The sequence below is a fragment of the Oncorhynchus keta genome, chromosome 15 (genome assembly GCF_023373465.1).
Source record: "Oncorhynchus keta strain PuntledgeMale-10-30-2019 chromosome 15, Oket_V2, whole genome shotgun sequence".
Lineage (NCBI taxonomy): Eukaryota > Metazoa > Chordata > Actinopteri > Salmoniformes > Salmonidae > Oncorhynchus > Oncorhynchus keta.
This window is the reverse complement of record NC_068435.1, coordinates 38,035,432-38,053,242: the sequence shown is the minus strand read 5'-3', so window position 1 is coordinate 38,053,242 and position 17,811 is coordinate 38,035,432.

The following is a 17,811-nucleotide window of genomic DNA, read 5'->3' as shown; positions in this document are numbered from 1 at the left end:
GGGAGACTCTGGCGGCTCAGGACAGACGGGAGACTCTGGCGGCTCAGGACAGACGGGAGACTCTGGCGGCGCTGGAGAGGAGGAAGTCTCTGACAGCATTGGACAGGTGGGAGCACCTGTAGGGAAGACGGAAGACGGAGAGACAGCCTGGTGCAGGGCGCTTCCACCGGGTGGGCTGGTACGTGGAGGTGGTACCGGATAGACCGGACCATGAAGGTGCACAGGAGGTCTCGAGCACCGAGCCTGCCCAACCTTACCTGGTTGAATGCTCCCCGTAGCCAGGCCAGTGAGGCGAGGTGGAATAGCTCACACTGGGCTGTGCTGGCGAACCGGAGACACCATACGTAAGGCTGGTGCCATGTACACCGGCCCAAGGAGACGCACTGGAGACCAGATGCGCTGAGCCGGCTTCATGGCTCCTGGCTCGATGCCCCTTCCAGCTAGGCCGATATGAGGAGCTGGGCTATGCACCGGGCTATGCACACACACTGGGGACACCGTGCGCCTCACAGCATAACACGGTGCCTGCCCGGTCCCTCTCTCTCTCCGGTAAACACGGGAAGTTGGCGCAGGTCTCCAACCTGCCTTCGTCACACTCCCCATGTGCCCCGCTTCAACATTTTTTGGGGGCTGCCTCTCGGGCTTCCAGCCGCGCCGCCGTGCTGCCTCCTCATACCACCGCCTCTCGGCTCTCGCTGCCTCCAGCTCAGCCTTGGGGCGGCGATATTCTCCAGCCTGTGCCCATGGTCCCTTGCCGTCCAGAATCTCCTCCCAAGTCCATGAGTCCTGCGATCGCTGCTGCTGCCCGTTACCACACTGCTTGGTCCTTTTGTGGTGGGTGTTTCTGTAACGAACCTCGTCCTCCTCTCCTGAGGAGGAGTAGCGAGAAGGATCGGAGGACCAAAACGCAGCGTGGTAAATGTCCATAATGTTTATTATAATACATAAACTGAACACTACGAAATACAAATCAATAAACGTGAAATGAACGAAACAGTCCCGTGTGGCGACAAACACTGACACGGAAGACAAACACCCACAACCCAAAACTGAAACCCAGGCTACCTAAGTATGATTCTCAATCAGGGACAACAATTGACAGCTGCCTCTGATTGAGAACCATACTAGGCCGAACTCAAAAACTAACATAGAAAAACAAACAGACTGCCCACCCAACTCACGCCCTGACCATACTAAAACAAAGATAAAATAAGAGAACTATGGTCAGAACGTGACAGTATTAACTCCAAGTGGTTAAGGTTTGGGATAGGCTTAAAACATACAACTCAAAAACAAGCTGGATTACAATTTGAAACGTTTGGAATCAGAGGTAGATGCTTACGCCCATCCGCCATCCCCAACACCCTTGCACACTGTTTCCCAAACACGGTCCTCGGGACCCCAAGGAGTGCACGTTTTGTTTTTTGTCCTAACACTACACAGATGATTCAAATGATCAAAGCTTGAAGATTAGTTGATTATTTGAATCAGCTGTGTAGTGCTATAAGAAAAAAAGTGCACCTCTTGGGATCTTGAGGACCGAGTTTGGGAAACGCTGCCCGAGCAAAACTGAAAACTACTTGAAGGTAACAGCTGTTGCCCCTACTGGCTGGTTTCCATGTCATCTCCAGACGTGAATGGACGTCCAATATGGACTTTTATTACGAGTGACCTGGCTGGGGTATTAACCATGCAGGGGGCACAAATGAAAAGAGGGGATCCTTACAATACTCCCCCCTGATGGTCGGCCTGTCTGTCTGTCTGTCTGTCTGTCTGTCTGTCTGTCTGTCTGTCTGTCTGTCTGTCTGTCTGTCTGTCTGTCTGTCGTGTTAATGGTTTTCATGATTACACTTCATCAGACCATTATAGCATGATAACGGTAACTGCTTCCACTTACATTGGTCATATAGGATGGATTTCAGCAGAATTTGGTTTAAGTCCATTTCCAATTCAGTCCATTCAGGAAGTGAATTGAAATCCCATAAATGAACTGGAAATGTTCTATTTCCTATACAGATTATATTAATAGTAAAATGCATGTATTTGCTAAGTAGATAGGTGTGTTTATTAAGCATTCCTCTCTCCTTTCACTCTCTACCCCTTACTTTTTTCTTAAGTCCTGTTCATTATCCATTTGTTCATCCATAATCCACCCATCCTTCTAGCATGGTTAATATAATGTGCCAAACAAAAGAAACTCACTCTGAAGAATCAACCAGGCCAAGGCCTTCTCCATCAGCTTGTCCAGTCCCATTGTCATGATTAAAATGAAATCCTCATGTTCACAAGACCATAAGTGTGTGTGTGTGTGTGTGTGTGTGTGTGTGTGTGTGTGTGTGTGTGTGTGTGTGTGTGTGTGTGTGTGTGTGTGTGTGTGTGTGTGTGTGTGTGTGTGTGTGTGTGTGTGTGTGTGTGTGTGTGTGTGTGAGTGAGAGAGGAGAGTGAAGAAGATACAAAATGTATCCTATGTAATTCCCTGGATCACAATGTATCCTATGTAATTCCCTGGTAGGGATCACAATGTATCCTATGTAATTCCCTGGTAGGGATCACAATGTATCCTATGTAATTCCCTGGTAGGGATCACAATGTATCCTATGTAATTCCCTGGATCACAATGTATCCTATGTAATTCCCTGGTAGGGATCACAATGTATCCTATGTAATTCCCTGGTAGGGATCACAATGTATCCTATGTAATTCCCTGGTAGGGATCACAATGTATCCTATGTAATTCCCTGATAGGGATCACAATGTATCCTATGTAATTCCCTGGATCACAATGTATCCTATGTAATTCCCTGGTAGGGATCACAATGTATCCTATGTAATTCCCTGGTAGGGATCACAATGTATCCTATGTAATTCCCTGGATCACAATGTATCCTATGTAATTCCCTGATAGGGATCACAATGTATCCTATGTAATTCCCTGGTAGGGATCACAATGTATCCTATGTAATTCCCTGGATCACAATGTATCCTATGTAATTCCCTGGATCACAATGTATCCTATGTAATTCCCTGGTAGGGATCACAATGTATCCTATGTAATTCCCTGGTAGGGATCACAATGTATCCTATGTAATTCCCTGGTAGGGATCACAATGTATCCTATGTAATTCCCTGGTAGGGATCACAATGTATCCTATGTAATTCCCTGGTAGGGATCACAATGTATCCTATGTAATTCCCTGGTAGGGATCACAATGTATCCTATGTAATTCCCTGGTAGGGATCACAATGTATCCTATGTAATTCCCTGGTAGGGATCACAATGTATCCTATGTAATTCCCTGGTAGGGATCACAATGTATCCTATGTAATTCCCTGGATCACAAAGTATAGCTTTATTTCTCTCCATCGTTTGCAATATTAATACTGCAAAGGACAATGACGAGTGGAAAAGGGACAAGCGGATTGGTCCACATCTTTATTATCCTAAGAAAAGAAACAAACAAAGTTGATGGTGGTTTACACTGATGACGTTCCATATTGTAAAAGCATTGCCAAAAACAGAAAAATAAAAAAATCCAAATCCTCCCAACCTCCCGATCTCAACAGAGATGATTTGTTCCAAATGCACGAGTGTATGTTCAATAGCTCCATAGCTCAATGTGTGTATGGATGTCTACCTGTACTCTCAGTTACAATAAGCTCCGTATTACTGTTGCTCCACTGCACTTCCTGAGGATAATCCCTCACACAGGAGAGGGAACGGCAGGCCACCTGGACACACCAACATACAGTATGAGGTTTCACTCTCAGAAACACACACACAGGACCCACACTCAAACACACAGTACCCACACTCTCAGAAACACACACACACACACACACACACACACACACACACACACACACACACACACACACACACACACACACACACACACACACACACACACACAGTACCCACCCACACACACACACAGTACCCACACACACACACACACAGTACCCACACTCAGAAAAAAAGGCTTCTGTTAGGGTACAGTATTGTTCCCGGGGGTACAAAAAGATTAAAATACACAATGTATCTTCAGAGGTACCCATATAATCTCACATGGTACTGTCCAGTACCCTGGACATATTAGTCCTCAATGGCACTCCCCATGTTATACAGGCTGTTTGGCACAAGAAACCTAGACCTCAGAGCATCTGCAACACATTTTTACTTGTTACAGTTTTGTTGGATTGCTTACACACTAAAATTAAAAGTAGTACACTATTAGCAAAACCTTACACTCAAAAAGCAAAACATCAGCCCATATTTGCACAACTATAAGCACATTGTCAACCTCACGCTTGTTGCAAAACTCAACACACAGTGATTTGCAAAACACTAAACACACTTAACATACATTACACACACAAATCTATCATGAAGTCACGTCCTTGCAATACCAAAGCACTGACTGTCAAATTACCACACCGTCCAACCAATTGGTTCAACACAGTATTCAGGTGTGCAAACACTTGTTTGCTTAACTGTAGACACACCAATCAGGTGCATAAGCACTATAAAAAGCAGTAGGTGAGTTCATCGGTCTTCAAACACAATGGAAAGAGTCAGAGAAAGAGTAAGACGAGGAGGAGGAGGAGGAGGACGACGAGGAGAACGAGGAGGATGAGGAGGACGACGAGGATGAGGAGGACGACGAGGAGAACGAGGAGGAGAACGAGGAGGACGAGGAGGAGGAGGAAGACAAGAAGGTGCTCAAAGAGGACCGAATCTGACAAATGAGATCCGCGCAACACTGGTTGACCACGTTGTCAACCACGGCCTGACGCTGGGGGAGGATGGACTGCGAGTACAGCCAAATCTATGCCGATCTACAGTGGCAAGTGTGATGAGAACATTGACTGGAAAATAGGTATTGTAAAAATATCATCATATCAAAAACATCTGCACGGTTTCAGTAACTGCTTACAGTACTGTATTCTATGCACTATCAGCACTTCTGTTACCTTTTCCTGTGAAATTACTGTACTATTGTATACTGCTTTTTTTTCTACATAGGATTGAGGGTCAGGGACGACAAGGGGGAAGGCCTCCTATGTTCACAGAACAGCAAGAGAGGGAGATAGTAAACATGGTTTTGGCCAACAATGCTATAACACTCAAGCAGCACCAAGCTAACATTGTCAGTAACCACGCCATTTTCAACGATATCCATCAGGTCTCAACATCAACACTGCCACGCATCCTAAAAAAAAACATATTCAAAAGAAGCAAATTTATCGAGTGCCTTTCGATCGCATTTCCAAAAGGGTGAAACAACTGTGGCATGATTATGCAGAGGTATGTATTCACTTTAGCAGTGTGATCTTGCATACTGTCTGAATCTTTTACTGTACTGTAATATGTATACTATATCTACAATTAACTACACAATTTTGCCTGACACTGTTTTTCAGAGAGTTTTACAAATGGATGGAGAGGAGATCCAGCATGAGTTCATTTACATAGATGAGGCTGGGTTCAACCTGACGAGAACACGAAGGAGGGGAAGAAACATCATTGGCCACAGGGCTATAGTCAATGTCCCAGGGCAACGTGAGGGTAATATAACATTCTGTGCAGCCATTACACAGAATGGGGTCCTCCACCGCCATGCCCATATGGGCCCTTACAACACAGCACTCATACTTACATTCTTGGACCAATTGCACAACATAACAGCAGCAAATCAAATCGATCATATGCAATACATTGTTGTCTGGGACAATGTGTCTTTCCACCGCTCTGGTCTGGTTCAGAACTGGTTTCAGCAATATCCACATTTCACCGTCCTATATCTTCCACCATACTCTCCATTCCTCAACCCTATAGAAGAGTTTTTCTCGGCATGGCGGTGGAAGGTATATGATCTCCGTCTCCAGGCTGTGAGGTACCCTTCATCCAAGCCATGGAGGAGGCCTGTGACCAGATGGAGGTAGCAGCGATGCAAGGATGGATTTGTCATTCAAGACGTTTCTTTCCAAGGTGTCTTGCTAATGACAATATTGCCTGCGATGTTGATGAAATTCTCTGGCCAGATCCAGCTAGGCGAAGAGACAATGTCGAGTTATTTAAAAAAATTGTTTTTTTAAACTTACAATACGTAAAGTGACGTTTGGTTACAGTATTATGAATCTCCATGTCAACATTTTGGGCGTGTTGAGAAATAAATGAGTTTCTTCAGTCTGCAACATTGGTCTTGTGTAGTGTTTGGTGAATTTACATTATATTTGTACTTTGTTGAGAGTAGCCTACTCTAATCATATGGAAGTAGAAGTGCTAAAAGTGTTTTAGGTTTATCACAGCAGAGTGTAACTCGTGCAAACAGAGTATAGTAATGTAAAACGTGTGTGTTTCATATGATAACAGAGTGTGGTTTTTAAAAAGAAGTGTATAGTTTTTTTTATTTTTTATAGTTTTTATAGTGTTTTGCTAATTGGGTGTGTGGTTGTGCTAATTGTGTGTAGTGTTTTGAAAACACGGGCCCTGTTTTGAAAATCGTGCTTAAGCAATAAAAAAAACTGTAAATAACTGAGTTAATTTGTCCTTTAGATCAGAGTCAATCAATCAACATTGTGAAAACCTCTCCAGGATATAGTTAACACGGTCACCACTGATAAATCCATGATAATCGAATTTCAAGAAGCATTTCTCAATGGCTGGCCATGCCTTGTTCCTGGCTACTCCAAACCCGGCCAACAGCTCCGCCTACACCGCAGCTACTCGCCCAAGCCTCCCCAGCTTCTCCTTCACCCAAATCCAGACAGCAGATGTTCTAAAAGAGCTGCAAAGCTGGACCCATACAAATCAGCTGGGATAGACAATCTGGACCCTCTCTTTCTAAAACTCTGTCGCCATTGTTGCAACCCCTATTACCAGCCTGTTCAACCTCTCTGTCGTATCGTCCGAGATCCCTAAAGATTGGAAAGCTGCCGCAATCATCCCCCACTTCAAAGGGGGTGACACCCTAGACCCAAACTGTTACAGACCTACAGTGTATCCATCCTGCCCTGCCTATCTAAAGTCTTCGAAAGTCAAGTTAATAAACAGATCACTGACAATTTCGAATCCCACCGTACCTTCTCCACTGTGCAATCCGGCTTCCGAGCCGGTCACGGGTGCACCTCAGCCACGCTCAAGGTGCAAAACGATATCATAACCGCCATCGATAAAAGACAGTGCTGTGCAGCTGTCTTCATTGACTTGGCCAAGGCTTTCAACTCTGTCAATCACTGTATTCTTACCGGCAGACTCAATAGCCTTGGTTTTTCTAATGACTGCCTCGCCTGGTTCACTAACTACTTTGCAGACAGAGTTCAGTGTGTCAAATCGGAGGGCATGTTGTCCGGACCTCTGGCAGTCTCTATGGGGGTACCATAGAGATCAATTCTCGGGCTGACTTTTTTCTCTGTTCCTAGGCCGTCATTGAAAATAAGAATTTGTTCTTAACTGACTTGCCTAGTTAAATAAAGGTAAAATAAAAATATATAAAAAAATATGTTGCTCTTGCTGCGGGTGATTCCCTGGTCCACCTCTACACAGACGACACCATTCTGTATACTTCTGGCCCTTCCTTGGACACTGTGCTAACAAACCTCCAAACGAGCTTCAATGCCATACAACACTCCTTCCATGGCCTCCAACTGCTCTTAAACGCTAGTAAAACCAAATGCAAACTGGATGCAGTCTATCACAATGCCATCCGTTTTGTTACCAAATCACCTTATACCACCCACCACATATTCGTCGCCAGACCCACTGGCTCCAGGTCATCTACAAGTCTATGCTAGGTAAAGCCCTGCCTTATCTCAGTTCACTGGTCACGATAACAACACCCACCCGTAGCACACGTTCCAGCAGGTATATCTCACTAATCATCCCCAAAGCCAACACCTCATTTGGCCACCTTTCCTTCCAGTTCTCTGCTGCCAGTGACTGGAACGAATTGCAAAAATCGCTGAAGTTGGAGTCTTTTATTTCCCTCACCAACTTTAAACATCAACTATCTGAGCATCTAACTGATCGGTGTGGCTGTACATAGTCCATCTGTAAATAGCCCACCCAATCTACCTACCTCATCCCCATACTGTTAGCATTTTATTTACTTTTCTGCTCTTTTGCACACCAGCATCTCTACTTGCACATCATCTTCTGCTCATTTATCACTCGTGTTAATCTGCTAAATTGTAATTATTCGCTCCTATGGCCTATTTATTGCCTACCTCCTCATGCCTTTTCCACACACTGTATATAGACTTTCTTTTTTCTACTGTGTCATTGACCTGTTTATTGTGTTATTGGCTTGTTTATTGTTTACTCCATGTGTAACTCTGTGTTGTTGTCTGTGTCACAATGCTTTTGCTTTATCTTGGCCTGAACGCAGTTGCAAATGAGAACTTGTTCTCAACTAGCCTACCTGGTTAAATAAAGGTGAAATTAAAAATTAAATAAAAAATAAAGACTTAAAGGTCGAGACCGATTCTGCATCTCTGACATGGATAGGCAGACCATTTGATAAAAAATAAAGCTCTATAGGAGAAAGCCCTGCCTCCAGCTGTTTGCTTAGAAATTCTAGGGACTATTGGGAGGCCTGCGTCTTGTGACCGTAGCGCATGTGTAGGTATGTACGGCAGGACCAAATTAGAAAGATAGGTAGGAGCAAGCCCATGTAATGCTTTGTAGGTTAGCAGCAAAACCTTGAAATCAGCCTTTGCCTTAATAGTAAGCCAGTGTAGAGAGGCTGGAGTAATATGATCAAATGTTTTGGTTCTAGTCAGGATTCTAGCAGCCGTATTTAGCACTGACTGGAGTTTATTTAGTGCTTTATCCGGGTAGCCGGAAAATAGAGCATCATTTTCTGCATAATTTTTGGACAGAAAGTTTCAGATTTGTGCCATGTTACGAAGATGGAAAAAAGCGGTCCTTGAAATAGTCTTGATATGTTTACCAAAAGAGAAATCAGAGTCCAGATTAACACAGAGGTCCTTCACAGTTGTGTGAGACGACTGCACAACCATCAAGATTAATTGTCAGATCCAACAGAAGATCTCTTTGTTTCTTGGGACCTAGAACTAGCATCTCTGTTTTGTCCGAGTTTAAAAGTAAAACATTTTCCGCCATCGACTTACTCATGTCTGAAAACACAGGCTTCCAGAGGTGGCAGATAAAGATCTAAACCAGGCCAGAACTTGTCCGTGCAGACCAATTTGGGTTTCCAATCTCTCCAAAAGACTGTCGTGACAACAACAAAGGGTTGAGCCTGGACCCCACCATAGAGCTAATGGCCCTCTTCAACTGCGGGAGGGCTAGGAGCTACCAGCACAGCAATGCTCCCAGGCTTCCACTCAGTAAATGACAGGGGTGGAGCACCCTGACCCGTTTCCCTCACTATCCCTACCACCGTCAATGGGGCCAACGTGACGGAGCTCCTTGTCGTCCCCGCTTATACTATACCCAGACCTAATCTGCCCTACTTCGAAAGTGGGAAAGAGAGTGATTTCATCCTTTTGAAGATGGCCCTAGACAGCCGCCTATGTTACCATGGTCACCTCTCAGAGCAGAACAAGTTTGAAGTGCTCCTGGATCGTTTGAAACTGGCAAGTGCACTGAAACTGGCAAAGTACGACACCAGGCCATACACCTCAGCTCTCAGTGCCTTGAATGCCAAGTATTGACAGCCCCGCCAGATCGTGCAGTGTGAAATTGGCAACATCCTCAATGCGCCACATGTGAGGGCAGGAGTTCCAAGAATTAATTCTCTCCATCCAATCCTTGATAGGTATGCTGAGGACATTGTATTCTCATTGGCTCTACAGCAGACTATGCCCCTAAGACCGACAGACCCCACACAGACCCTAACTTTGCTTGTAATAGGGAAATTAACAAGAATTAGCTGGAGTTTGTGCTCATTTTTGGATTGTGAAATAAAAGTTATTCTAATATGAGCTGATGGTTAACCATAATGTCGTTGAAAAATAGAAACAACTTACGTTTTCAGAAACACCAAAAGTTTTTCCATGTTGTCCTTATAAACAAAGATGGGAGTATGACAATTACTGGCAGCTACTGGATGCATTTATATATCATATATTTTTGTTAAACACACGGTATATTACATTAGGATATTATTTGTTACCATCAGCTCCTGTAATCTATATTCTCCAGTCATACTAGCACTGGTTGAAGGGAGGAAGATATTGATATATCCCTGTGTCATACTTCATCAATACAATATACATGTGGTTTTATTACCAGTGTGTTATCCAATTACCTCAGCTGGTAATTGGATCATTCATCAAAATTATATATGCCATTTAGCTATGAATTCCTTAATATATCAATACATTTATACTCAAACAATGCAAAGTGTCCTTTAACTGAGATCCACTCCCTGTGTGGTGGCAAAGTTCAATAGAACTGACTAAAGAGGGAGAGAGAATGTACTTCACATTTGAACATACCATATCGCTTTATATTTCTCACAAACACCCAAATGCACAAAAAATAGTTCCAAACATGTACAAAATGTGAATTTCAGTTCCACAGAATGATCTGATCATGTGATGAAACAAAAATGTGTTTTTTTTGTATACTGCTCCAGTAGCAAAATAACTAGACTTGTTTGTTTTGTATTCCCTCCCCCCTCCAACTGGCACTGGACAACAATGGCTATCTGCTGGTGTGTTCCTTTTGCAGGTCCAGCCATAGTCCTCACTATAGTACACGAAGAGACTTCCATCAGGGCCCCATGGAAGTCCAAAGCAAAAGATAACGAGCATTGACCCTCCCAATGTCTTTGATCTGACATGATATAAAGAGGTGATTGATTGATTGCATACTCCTGTCCAGTGGCTGTTCATCATTCATCAACCTGCCTGTCTGTCTGAGTCACCACTTTGCGGTACATGATAGAGATGTAGATGAGGAGCAGGGTTGGGTAGGTTACTTTATGAACGTAATCTGTTAGAGTTACTAGTTGCCTGTCCAAACTTGAAATCAGTAACGTAACTTTTGGATTACCCTAACTCAGTAACATAATCTGATTACTTTAAGTTACTTTTAGATTACTTTACCCTTAAGAGCCATTAGAGGAAAACACACATTTATATTAAATAAAATATTATTGTCACGCCTTGGTCTTAGTATTTTGTGTTTTCGTTAATTATTTGGTCAGGCCAGGGTGTGACATGGGTTTATTTTGTTGTATTTCGTATTGGGGTTTTGTAGTTATTGGGATTGCGGCTGAGTAGGGGTGTTGTATAGGCTTGGCTGCCTGAGGCGGTTCTCAATCAGAGTCAGGTGATTCTCGTTGTCTCTGATTGGGAACCGTATTTAGGTAGCCGGGGTTTCACTGTGTATTTCGTGGGTGATTGTTCCTGTCTCTGTGTAGTGTTCACCAGATAGGCTGTAATTAGGTTTCACATTCCGTTTGTTGTTTTTGTATTTATTAAGTTATTTCATGTATCGCTATTTTTTCATTAAAAGACATGAGTAACCACCACGCTGCATTTCGGTCCGACTCTCTTTCGACAAACGAAGAACCCCGTTACAGAATCACCCACCACACACGGACCGAGTGGCGTGGTAACAGGCAGCAGGAGCAGCGAAGGGAGGACGTTATGGACAGCAGAGGTATGGAGTATACAACGTGGGAAGAAATAGACAGGTGGGCGGTCGACCCAGAGAGAGTGCCGGAGCCCGCCTGGGATTCGCTGGAGCAGTGCGAAGAGGGCTATATGAGAATTGAGTCGAAGAGAAAGACACGGCGGCGCAGAAAGAAACCCAAAGTCGCCCCCAAAAATGTATTGGGGGAGGGCTCAGGGAGAGAGTGGCAGAGTCAGGAGTCAGACCTGAGCCAACTCTCCCTGTTTATCGTGAGGAGCAGCGATCAAAGGACTTCTGGACTTGGGAGGAGATATTAGACGGAAAAGGACCCTGGGCTCAGCCTGGAGAATATCGCCGTCCCAAGGAAGAACTGGAGGCGGGAAAAGCGGAGAGGCGCTGGTATGAGGAGGCAGCACGGCGACGCGGATGGAAGCTTGAGAGTCAGCCCCAAAAATTATTGGGGGAGGCTTACAGGGAGTATGGCTATGCCAGGTAGGAGACCTGCGCAAACTCCCTGTGCTTACCGGGGGCTAGAGAGACCGGGCAGGCACCGTGTTATGCTATGGAGCGCACGGTGTTTCCAGCCCGTTGCGGTTCATACCAGCCCTTCGTATTGGCCGGGCTAGAGTGGGCATCGAGCCAGGTAAGGTTGGGCAGGCTCGGTGCTCAAGAGCTCCAGTGTGCCTGCACGGTCTGGTCTATCCAGAGCCACCTCCACACACCAGTCCTCCGGTAGCAGCTCCCCGCACCAGGCTTCCTGTGCGTGTCATCGGCCCAGTACCACCAGTGCCAGCACCACACATCAGGCCTACAGTGCACCTCGCCTCTCCTGTGCTGTCGGAGTCTCCCGCCTGTTCAGCGCTATCAGAGCCTTCCTCCTCTACAGCGCTGCTGGAGTCTCCTGTCTGTTCAGCGCTATCAGAGCCTTCCTTCCCTCCTGCGCTGTCGGAGTCTCCCGCCTGTTCAGCGCTATCTGAGCCTTCCTCCTCTACAGCGCTGCCGGAGCCTCCTGCCTGTTCGGAGCAGCCTGAGCTGTCAGTCTGCATGAAGCAGCCAGTGCTTCAGTCTGTATCAAGCAGCCAGAGCTGTCAGTCATTCAAAGTGCCATAGAGAAAATGCAATTGTGTTCATTGTCCGTAGCGTATACCTGTCCATACCATAACTCCACCGCCACCATTGGGCACGCTGCTGTCCAGGTGGCTGGTCTCAGAAGATCCCACAGGTGAAGACACCTGATGTGGCGGTCCTGGGCTGGCGTGGTTACACATGGTCTACGGTTGTGAGGCCGGTTGGACTTACTGCCCAATTCGCTAAATTGACATTGGAGGCGGCCTATGGTAGAGAGATTAGCACAACATTCTCTGGCAATGGCTCTGGTGGACTGCAGTCAGCATGCCTATTGCCCGCTCCCTCAAAACTTGAGACATCTGCGGTATTGTGTGACAAAACTGCACATTTGAGTGGCCTTTTATTGTCCCCAGCACAAGGTGAACCTGTGTAATGATTAATCAGATTCTTGATATGCCACACACGACAGGTGGATGGATTATTTTGGCAAAGGAGAAATGGCCACTAGCCGTGATGTAAGTACATTTGTGCACAACATTTCATAGAAATAAACTTTGTGTGTACGGACTATGTCTGGGATCTTTTTCAGCTCATGAAACATGGGACCAACATCTTAAATGTTGTGTTTAGATTTTTATCCAGTGTACATATGAAGTGGGGAAAAAAATAATGTAAACATTATTAAAGTGTTCAATGACTATGTACAAAGGGCAGCAGTCTCCAAGGTGCAGGGTTAGTAACAGTGATTGAAGTTCAGGGCAAGGTACTGGGCAGAAGCAAGCTAGTGGTGACTCTTTAACAGTCTGATGGCCTGGCAACTTCGATTGACTTGTAGTCTCCGCCTTCTATATGGCGACATCTATTGCAAGAGTAATTCATGTTAGAGTTTAAGGGTAGCCTAGTGGTTAGAGCGTTGGACTAGTAACTGAAAGGTTGCAAGTTCAAATCCCCGAGCTGACAAGGTACAAATCTGTCATTCTGCCCCTGAACAGGCAGTTAACCCACTGTTCCTAGGCTGTCATTGAAAATAAGAATTTGTTCTTAACTGACTTGCCTGGTGAAGTAAAAAAAAAAATGGATGTTGCATTTTACTTCATGGGTTGGTTATGTAGCCCATTGCTTTATACTACAGATTTCCAGTCATTCCAATTCATTTAATACCACTTGATCTTTAAGAATAGGACTTGGAAATATGGAAGTATAGATTAGCCTAATTGTTTTACCTGAGCATAACCCCAAAACAAAGTACTTATCAGCCTGCCCTATTCTGTTGTTTCTGATTTTGTTGTCATGGAGGACAGATTGGGCTCATTGCTTCGAGTTGAAAAATAAATGCTGCGCTCATGGTATGGCATGGATTGAGCACTACCGAAAAGTGCTATTTGCATTTGAAAAAATAATACCATATGCTGCGTTTGCTATATATTGTTTACGGTTTTGTTGGTGACACTTTGATATCTTGATAATTTGTTTAAAGGGCGATTCCACAGCTGAAACAATAACAAGATCCAGCTCGACTCTGTTTTGGTAAAAATATGAGGGATGGGCTTGGAGAAATGTAACCACTCTCAGATTAACAGACAGAGCTATGGATGCAAGTACTGACCACCCATTATATGAAAATATTTTTAAACCATGTTATAAGGCGATACAGTGTTTTTAAAAAACATTTACAATGTTTACAAACATTGGAGAAAAACAAGCTTATACTTCTCATTCCTCCTCTCTCCTCTTGGGTTGAGTTTACCCGTACTTAAACAGCTGCAGACTGAATGTTCCAGTGTGTCTTTATCTTCTTCACTTCAGAGCTTCAGGGGGTCCGGTCTTTTTTTCTGGTCTGGTAGTTTTAAACAATTTCAACGTGTGGACTGGTCCTCACGTTCTCTGGTCTAATGTGCACTTCGTTACGAGTCCTTTTAAGCTTGGGTAAATAGGAGCATTCCATCAAGGTGACATGAAGTCTGTGCTCATGCGGGCGTGGTTAGTGACATTTAGAAGACTAAAATCACATATCTTCACAAAAGTATTCTTATACTTTAATCATTTATTTTCTACAACATTTAGACGCAAACCTGATAACTAGAACATGTACACCTTCAGAGTTACAGTTATCTTGCTATACCATCCTTAATGATATCGCAAAATAATAAATGATACTCAAATATACTGATTGATTCAAAAAAACTTCATTTTTGGAAAAGTATCATCTTTGTAAATGATATCATAAATAGGACTGGTGGAGTTATGTCACACATGCAGCTAACACAGACATATGGAAATGTCTGCTCTACCCAAAATTACAACCAACTAATTGCAGCTTTACCACAAAAATGTAAGAGGCAAATGGAAGGAAAGTAACTTGTTTGTCAGCCCTGCATTAAATATCAAAATTGGTTAAAGAAAATAGTGATAAATAAAAATATATACCAGTTTAATTACATTTTTTACAAATTTATTTTTTTATACAGCTGTGCCATATAAATTGCAAAATAGTTGGGAAGAGATTTTCGATGTACCGATTCCATGGCACATGGTTTATGAATTGACACGTAAAACAATAACAGATTCAAAACTTTGAATTTTTCTATTTAAATTATTATACAAAATTCTTTCAGGACCCTTTCTTTCAAAGATAATTCGTAAAAACCCAAATAACTTCACAGATCTTCATTGAAAAGGGTTTAAACACTTTGTTGTGTCTTTAGCATCATTAAACTGAAGACTGTTATTTTATCAAATCAATTCTCTGTAATTATTATTACATGATTAAAACTAATCATGTAAATGTAATTAACTAGGAAGTCGGGGCACCAAGGAAAATCTTCAGATTACAAAGTTATCATTTTCCTAATACAACTTTCAAATATTTTAATATCTGATCAATTACACTTCTAATTAATGAATTATTCTCATTCCAAATGTCGTAAATTGTTGGTTATCTGCACGAACCCACTCTTCAATATGAATCATCCATACATCAATTGTCTCAATCATTTATTTATTAACTAACTAACTAACCACAGAAATGCATAAACAAACAAAGAAAGTAGATAAGGTTACAAGGAAATGATAGGGGATGTTCCCTAGTGGGCTAAACCGGTATCGCGGCTTAGTAGACAAAGGGACTGAGAAGAGTGTGAAAGACAAAAGACTACACAGTTGATAATTATAATAATTGAAATGCTAATCATTTGCACATGAACGCTCACTCATTCAGGAATAATTGCAATCAATATAAATTTACGCTCAGTGTGTCGTTATGATCTCTGTTGGAATTGTCCTTTTCAGTTGGAAAGTTCATCTGAGATTCTCTGGGTCCCTGGAGTCTTTGGTTAGATGGGTACTTCAGAGTAACATTCAGAAATGTTCTTATAGAATAGATGTTTCGGCAGTTGTCGGTCTTCGCATTCAGACGACATTTATTCTAGATGCAGACTCGTAATTAGTATTGAAGATTTGCTCTTATTCTGTCGGTATCGATAGTCTCAGAGTTTCAACAACCATTACAACCTTAGGTTTTATGGTCTCTACTCAAACCTTAGCTCCCTTGATGCATGTGTGATCTGCAGGAAAATTCCCCAGCTGGGGGTTATATCCAAAACAGTAGCAAAGGGCTGTCCCATGACACCAGATCAATGTCTGTGCTCATGGGGCGGGCCTATGACTTTTTTTTTAACTCCAAAGGGAATTGGACTCTCCTTCATTAAACAGTTTAAACTCATTCATTTCATACAACAATTAGATGCAAGCCTCACAACGGAGACTCTTGTATAAACAGAGTTATGGTAATGTGGCTGTATTTTCTCTCATGAGGTCACAAAATTGTACAAAACAGACCAGTTTGTAGCTGGCTACTTCACCGACCATTTATGCATTCTCCAAAACATGGATATTGTTCAGTTCTCAAGTTCTGTGATGTGGAAGAAGTTCCCCTGTTCTCCTGTGAAACTCTCTCTCTCTCTCTCTCTCTCTCTCTCTCTCTACTGCCTGGCCATGAGGAGAGAGACTCCTCTAGGAATGTATGACCTGCGATAACAGAACCTGGGTGTAGGGGGAAGAGAGAGGTGGTGAGAGAGAGAGAGATGGTGCTCGCTATACCCAAAGAGGTCCACATCATGACAACATTTTCCCATGCTTATTCAATGAACCAAAAACTATTCATGAACATGCACCTGTGGAACGGTTGTTAAGACACTAACAGCTACTGACGGTAGGCAATTATGGTCACAGTTATGGAGCCTTAGGACACTAAAGAGGCCTTTCTACTGACTCTGAAAAACACCAAAAGAAAGATGCCCAGGGTCTCTGCTCATCTGCATGAATGTGCCTTAGGCATGCTGCAAGGAGGCATGAGGACTGCAGATATGGCCAGAGCAATACATTGCAATGTCTATAGGAGGACAGCTGACAACTACAGGACGGACAGCTGACCATCCTCGCAGTGGCAGACCACGTGTAACATCACCTGCACAGGATCGGTAAATCCGAACATCACACCTGCGAGACAGTTATAGGATGGCAACAACAACTACCCGAGTTACACAAGGAACGCACAATCCCTCTATCAGTGCTCACACTGTCCGCAGGCTGAGAGAGGCTGATCTGAGGGCTTGTAGACCTGATGTAAGGCAGGTCCTCACCAGAAATCACCGGCAACAACGTCACCTATGGGCACAAACCCACCATCGCTGGACCAGACAGGACTGTCAAAAAGTGCTCGACTGACAAGTCGCGGTTTTGTCTCACCAGGAGTGAAGGTCGTGAAGATTTGCGTTTACCGTCAAAGGAATGAGCATTACACCGAGGCCTAGACTCTGGAATGGGATCGATGTGGAGGTGGAGGGTCCGTCATTGTCTGGGGCGTTGTGTCGCAGCATCATGGGACTGAGCTTGTTGTCATTGCAGGTATTCTCAATGCTGTGCGTTACAGGGAAGACATCCTCCTCCCTCATGTGGTACCCTTCCTGCAGGCTTATCCTGACATGACCCTCCAGCATAACAATGCCACCAGCCATACTGCTCATTCTGTGCATGATTTCCTGGTAGACAGGAATGTCAGTGTTCTGCCATGGCCAGCGAAGAGCCCGGATCTCAATCCCATGGAGCACGTCTGGGACCTGTTGGATGAGAGGGTG